This window comes from Nicotiana attenuata, unplaced genomic scaffold (assembly GCF_001879085.1).
Source record: "Nicotiana attenuata strain UT unplaced genomic scaffold, NIATTr2, whole genome shotgun sequence".
NCBI classification, from domain to species: Eukaryota; Viridiplantae; Streptophyta; class Magnoliopsida; order Solanales; family Solanaceae; genus Nicotiana; species Nicotiana attenuata.
Window position 1 is genome coordinate 40,663 of NW_017671681.1, and position 7,974 is coordinate 48,636.

The following is a 7,974-nucleotide window of genomic DNA, read 5'->3' on the forward strand; positions in this document are numbered from 1 at the left end:
ATAAGTTAGTACAAAAATTAGCCAATTCATATAAAATATTAGCCAATTAGCTATTAGTAGCCAAAAAAATATCAACCTTTTGCTTTCTTTTGAGTGGGCATTGTTGGAATAGATTGGATACATCTTAATGAGTTTAAATCTCAGCTTGGGATGATTTGGTAGAGTTTTGAGGCGGTTTAAATTGAAAACCCGAAGTAGAAGATGAACATGAAAAAGATGATATGTGCTTACATTGTGTATCATTTGTGTATCACATATATATCATATTTGTATCAAATGTGTATCACATGTAGATCCATGTATACCTGCGTGTGAGTTTTATGCGTGATACTTGTTTGATACATGTGTGGCGAAAGAATTTTTTAAACTCGATTTTAACTACGAATTTTGATACCAATTCAGTCCAAATCACCTTCAATCTTTCTCAAATTTTTTGTATCGACTCATCTATATGTTTTCAATGAATTTCAACCATACCCATTGGAAAAAGTCCCTACTTATATATATATATATATATATATATATATATATATATATGGAATTTCATTACCTTATTTGTTGCCACATCCATGTAATTTCCTCTCCGTCTTACATCTTGCTGCATATCACGCTTAAAAATATGGAAGGAGATCTTTGCGTGTGATTCTTGGATAAAAAGAATCCTTACATATTTGGGTTTTCAATTTTTGTATGTGCTTGACTAGTTTTGGTAAGTGTATGATTAATGCCTAGAGATTGGTAAGTTAAGACTTATTTCGGGGGTAAATTTTAAAAATAGCCAGATTTACAACTGGTCGTTCAAAAATAGCCCAATTTCAAAAGTAATCGAAATTTAGCCACTTTTTATATAAAGATAAATCTGAGCGAAAACACTGTTCAAAACCCGGAAAATACTCTAGTATATTATGCTAGAGTTCCAGCATAAGTATACTTGAACTCCAGCATATTATACTGGAGTTCCAGAATAAGTATGCTGGAACTCCAACATAATATGATGGAGTTCCAGCATAAGTACACTAGAACTCCAGCATAATATACTGGAGTTCCAGCAAGTATATTGGTCCAGTATAATATACTGGAGTTTGGAGCACCGGTGCTCCAGTCTCCAGTATATTATACTGGAGCCAGCAAAGTATACCGGTCCAGCATAATATGCTGGAGTTCATACACAAGTGCACCGAACTCCAGTATATTATGCTGGACCGGTCTCTATTGCAGCAAAATAGTGGCTATTTTTCATTAACTTGGTAAACGCTGGCTATTTTTGATTGACCAGTCCGAAAACTGGCTATACCGTGCTATTTTTACGATATTTTCATAAGATTCCCCAAAAAAAATACTTTTTGGCCCAAAAGAAGCTTGACAAACTATTATACATATGGATGTGGATAAAACAATTTTTAATTCTAATAATATTTGCTAAACTATGGCGTAGCACTATAGTAGCATATTATTACTACTAGGTGAGTCCTTTCGGGTTCTCTTTTTACATTTTTTTCATTTTATTAGTAAAATGTAGTATTTTCTCTCTAATTATAAGTATAGACACGGTTTTTTCTGGATTAATCTTCATATTAAATTTAGATAGATTTTTAAATTCAAAAATATCAAAACTAAATCAAAATTAGTTATGTAGTCCAAAATAGGAATTAAAATTCAAAGTCAAAATTCATTTGTACAAGTTACATTCAGGCTCAAATAATGCGCCTATTTCACTAACCCAAGATCCAAATGACTATTGTTTCATCTTAAAGTCTATGTTAATGTCACATGTCAAATTACGTGCCGCGATATGTCAAATAAAGTAGTATTAGGAAAGAGAAAAGAATATTATATGAAGTGTAAATAACTTTGTTAATTTTATATTGAGTAAATACTTAAAAGTTGGAATATATTGTGTCATTTTTATTTTCCAATAGCCATAAAATTTTATTGTCGGCTATGGGGGCCTGGAGGAGCAATGGTGACGCGAGCACTATGTGGTCGACGACAGCAGACTATATAAGGGAGGTTGTGAGAGAGGTGTTAGGGGTCTCGACAGGCGTCTCTGGCGGGGACAAAGGAGACTGGTGGTTGAATGAAGTGGTCCAAGGTAAAGTGGAAGCGAAGAAGGCGGCATACCTGAAGTTAGTAGGGAGCACAGGTGAGGAGGAGAGGCGAGCGTGCATGCAGAGGTATAAGGTAGCAAGGAAGGAAGCTAAGCTGGCGGTTACGGAGGCTAAGACTGCGGCTTTTGGTCATATGTACGAGGAACTGGGGAAAAAAAGCGGGGAGAAGAAGTTATTCTGGCTAGCCAAGACGAGAGAAAGGAAGACTCGGGATATGGACCAAGTGAGATGCATCAAGGACGACGATGGTAGAGTATTCATGGAAGATGCCCAGATTAAGAGGAGATGGCAGACTTACTTTCATAAACTTCTGAATGAAGAAGGGGATTGGGATATGGTGCTAGGTGAACTGGAGCATTACAGAGTCACCGTGACTTTAGGTACTGCAGCCCATCAAGGTAGAGGATGTCGTGGGAACTATACGTAAGATGAGTAGGGACAGAGCGATAGGGCCAGCTGAAATTCCGGTTGAATTTTAGAAATGTGTGGATAGAGCAGGCTTGGAGTGGCTGACTGTGTGTTATTTTAGGGCGAAGAGGATGCCGGATGAGTGGATGTGGAGTACGCTGGTTCCGTTGTATAAGAACAAAGGGGATATCCAGAGTTGTAACAATTATAGGGGTATCAAATTACTGAGTCATACCATGAAAGTTTGGGAGAGGGTGGTTGAAGCGAGGGTGAGGATGACGGTGTCTGTATCCGACAACCAGTTCAGGTTCATGCCGGGTTGTTCTACTATGGAAGTTATACACCTTGTTAGGAGGTTGGTGGAATGGTACAGGGAGAGGAAGAAGGATCTGCACATGGTGTTTATTGACCTAGAGAAAGCGTATGACAAGGTTCCTAGAGAAGTTCTCTAGAGATGCTTGGAGGCAAAAGGTGTACCAGTTGCCTACATTAGGGAGATTAAGGACATGTATGATGGGGCTAAGACTCGGTTAGGACAGTAGGAAGCGACTCTGAGCATTTTCCAGTTGTTATGGGGTTACACCAAGGTTCTGCGCTCAGCCCGTTCTTATTTGCCCTGGTGATGGACGCGTTAACACACCATATTCAAGTAGAGGTGCCATGGTGTATGCTATTCGATTATGACATAGTTCTAATTGATGAGTCGCGAGCCGGTGTTAACGAAAGGCTGGAGGTTTGGAGACAGGCACTTGAATCTAAGGGTTTCAAGCTGAGTAGGACGAAGACGGAATACCTGGAGTGTAAGTTCAGCGCTGACCCGAATGAAGTGGGCGTGGATGTGAGGCTTGAATCATAGGTCATCCCTAGTAGAGGTAGTTTCAAGTACCTTGGATCGGTTATCCGGAGGGGGGGGGGGGGGAGATCGACGAGGATGTCACATACCGTATTGGGGTGGGATGGATGAAGTGGAGGTTAGCATCTAGAGTCCTGTGTGTCAAGAGAATGCCACTGATACTCAAAGGTAAGTTCTATAAAGCGGTGGTTAGACCAGCCATGATGTATGGGGCTGCGTGTTGGCCTGTTAAGAACTCACATATCCAGAAGATGAAAGTAGCAGAGATGAGGATGTTGAGGTGGATGTGCGGGCACACTAGGATGGATAAGATTAGGAATGATGATATTCGGGAGAAGGCGGGTGTGGCTCCCATTGATGACAAGATGCGGGAAACGAGGCTCACATGGTTCGGGCATGTACATAGGAGAAGCCCAGATGCTTCGGTAAGGAGGTGTGAGCGGCTGGTTGTGCAGGGCACGAGAAAAGGTAGAGGGCGGCCTAAGAAGTATTGGGGATATGTGATCAGACAGGACATGGCGAGGCTTCGGATTTCCGAGGACATGACCCTTGATAGGAAGTTGTGGAGGTTGAGTATTAGGGTAGTAGTATAGGAGGTAGTTGAGTCTTGCCTCACTGCGTACCTTTGTGAGACTAGTGTGGTAGGGTTTTGTCTAAGATAGCTAGTGGCAATGTTGTGTCTTACTACACTTTCATTTCTCATAGTGTCGGGTCTATTTACTGGCTATTGCTTTTGCTTTGCATCTATCTTCTGGTTTTCATGTTGTTGTTATTTTTCCTATAATTTTTGTGGTGGTACTTATATTGTCTCTTTTTGTTTTTTTGAGCTGAGGGTCTTTCGAAAATAACCTCTCTACTCCTTCGCGTTAGGGGTAAGGTCCGCGTACATACTACCCTCCCCAAACCCCACTAGTGAAATTTTATTAGGTCGTTGTTGTTGTTGCCATAAAATTCCATTAATTTATGTGGAAAAGAAGGGGGGAACGAATTCTGATGAATCTAAGTTTAAAGTGGATGATTTGACAAATATCCACTTTTAGGATTGCTACTTGGTAACCCAGCATTTGCAATGAAAAATAATCACAACTTAACAAGGCGACAAACATTCGCTTCTTTGGTTAAACTTCAGTATACCTCTCATTATTTAATACTTAGAATTGAAGACCTTATCCATTAAAGATATTTCTCAACAACACAAGCTTTTTGCATTTTTTTAGTTTGAATTCTCTGGTAGATAAGATATATGATAAGTATTAGAGCATTGGATAGAGTAAGAGTCCGTTTGGCCAAGCTGCAAAAAATTACTTATTTTGAAAAACACTTTTATTTAAAAGTATTTTTTGAAAAAGTACTTCTGCAAAATAGTTGTTTGTGTTTGAGCAATTCAATTGAATAGTGCTTTTTGCAAGCTCATTGTGATTGACAAATCTTTTCTAAAAAGCATTTTTAAGTAGCAAATTACGAAAAAAGGACAATAAATATTCAATTTTCGATTAGTATTATAAAAGAATAATGAATTTAAATATTTATTAGAAAAAATTCAATTAAAATATAAAACGTAAAGTAAAAATATAAATTAAAAATTCTAATTAATATAAAACATATTTATTACAAAGCAATAATATTGAGTGTTAACAAGCTGGGTATTTGAGTGTGTCAAAACTGTAAATTACACAATACCGATAAATGGAGAGACTACTATGCCTTTTGATGCTGCTAAGGGACTTGGCAAGGAGATCCAATCTCCCCATTTCTGTTTGCAATAGTCATGGAATATCTTAACAGGAGCCTAAATGGATTGAAAGAAGACAAAACTTTCAAATATCATCCTAAGTGTGCTAAGCTAGGCATTACTCACTTGAATTTTGCTGATGATTTGTTGTTGTTCTCCAGAGGTGACCTACCATCAATTGTTGCCTTGCACAGATGTTTCGGTCAGTTCTCCCGAACCTCAGGTCTATAAGCTAAGTTAGGCAAAAGCTCTGTCTACTTTGGTGGAGTTTCGCAGGCTGAGAGAACAAGGATACTACAACACTTGGGGTATGGGCTAGGAGAATTACTTTTCAGGTACCTTGGCATACCACTCTCAACCAAGAAGATTTCATTAATGCAATGACAACCCCTCATTCAGAAAATAGTGGCAAAAGCATCTTCGTGGACAATAAAAAAGCTATCATATGCAGGGAGAGTGCAACTGGTACAAAGTGTCCTATTTGGAATACAGGCTTACTGGGCTCAACTGCTTCCCCTTCCCAATAAGGTTCTAAATCTCATTGATGGTTATTGTCGAAGCTATGTATGGTCTGCTTACAATAATATCACTAAGAAGTCATTGGTAGCATGGGAGAAAATATGCACTCCTAAGTCTGTAGGGGGATTAAACTTAGTCAATCTCAAACTATAGAACAAAGCTACCATTGCAAAGGTGTGTTGGGATCTTGCAAATAAACAAGACAGACTCTGGATCAAATGGGTACATACCTACTACATCAAAGGTCAACAACTTATGCAAATGATAGTGCTTCAACAAGCATGTTGGATGATTCGACAAATACTTAAGGCTAGAAGCACTTTGAGCCAAATACAAGGAATTGGTGAAAGGAAGAACATGATCAGGTACATATATCTACAACTTTTGGGGGATAGACCTCGAGTTGATTGGAAATGCTTAATGTTCTGCCAGACCTAAAGCCCAATTTACTATGTGGATACTATTGCAAGTAGGGGTGTGCATTCGATTTATCGATTCGATAATTACTTATCGATTATCGATTTGTACATATGCTTATCGTTATCGTTTCAATAAGGTTTCGATTTTTTCGATTTCGATATATCGATTTTTGGGGCTTTTCAATGCGGTTATCGATTACATCAATAAGAAAATTTGCGGGATTCCACGAAAAGTATATCGCTATAAACACGCCTAACTAATATGGACCAAAATAAGCTAAAATAAGACGAACACCGTTTATAATATAAAAATTGTGTCAACAAGCACATGCAACGAAACTAAAGTAAGGAATCAAATGTATGCCACCAACACTCCAACGGTATAAGAAAATAAAAATACATCATCACGGCTAATTCTATTTTCCATTAATTTGAACTTCATTCCCTTGAGCTTTAAATATGATCATTCCTTAAATGTGATAGATGAAATAATAGGGTTAGGGACTTAGGGTAAAGGAAAGGGTATTATAGAATAAGGGTAAAAAAAATTAAAAAAAAAATTTTAAAAAAATTAATTTTTATTTTTTGTATTTCTTTTCGGTTTATCGATAAACCGATAACCGAAGAGGACAAAATCGAAACCGAAATCGATAACTCGATAAGGAAAATTTCGAAATCAAAATCAAAATCGATAAATCGATAAACCGATATCGATAAACCGATAACAAATAATCGATTCGATTTATCGATAAACCGATTCGAATGCACACCCCTAATTGCAAGGGAAACTCCTTACTACAGATAGGCTACGAAGCTGGGGAGTGAATGTGGATTCACAATGCATACTATGTCATGAACATGAGGAAAGCAGAGAACATTTGTTTGTTAGGTGTGTCTTTGCTCAGAACATATGGAGCAAAATTGGATGCGGGATAAAACATGATTATAGAGTGACAACAACTTGGGAGCAACACTTACAATGGATTCTACAGAATGCCAAAGGAGAACTCAGAGGGCAAAAATATTTCGGATGGTCTATGCAGAAGTATCACATGTCATTTGGATAGAAAGGAATATAAGGATCTTTGAAAATAAGAGTAGGAATTGGATCGCCATTGCACGAGAGATAGCTTACAATTGGAGCTACTGATGATGTACAAAGATTAGTTCAAAGCTTTATTTTTTGAGTACATGTATACATGCATATGTAGGCTAAGTTTTAGTTCTTTTTTGGAGATTGTAAAAGATAGCGAGCTATGTGAGCAAGTTATGGTTCTTTTTTGGATGACCCGGAGCGTTTCGGCGCCTATGGTGGAAAGTTGGCATTTTGAAAAAATTTCATAATTTGGGTTGAAGTGCATCTCAATGTTTTCGATGACCGTTTGGGATTTCGAGTCTGGGAATAGCTCCATATGGTGATTCTGATATTGGTAGCGCGTCCGGATGTGGATTTGGACGTCTGTTGGTCATTTCGGGTTTATTTGGCGAAAGTTAGAAAATTTGAAGGTTTTGAGAAGTTTGACCGGGAGTGAATTTTTAAATATCGGGGTCGGTTTCTGATTTCGGAAGTTGGAATAGGTCCGTAATGTCGAATGTGACTTGTGTGAAAAATTTGAGGTCAATCGGACGTGATTTGATAGGATTCGGCATCGAATGTAGAAGTTTAAAGTTCTAAAGTTCATTAAGCTTGAATTGGGGTGCGATTCGTGATTTTGACGTTGTTTGATGTGATTTGAGGCCTCGAGCAGGTCCATGTTATGTTTAGGAATTGGTTGAGGTCCCGATGGCCTCGAGTGGATTCCCGAGGGTCAACGGATTGAATTCGGATTTGGAGAAAGAGCAGTTGGGCATCTGGTGTAATCGCACCTGCGTGAAGAGGGCTGCAAGTGCGAGCCCGCAGAAGCGGCCCAGTTGTCGCAGAAGCGGAAGAGAGTG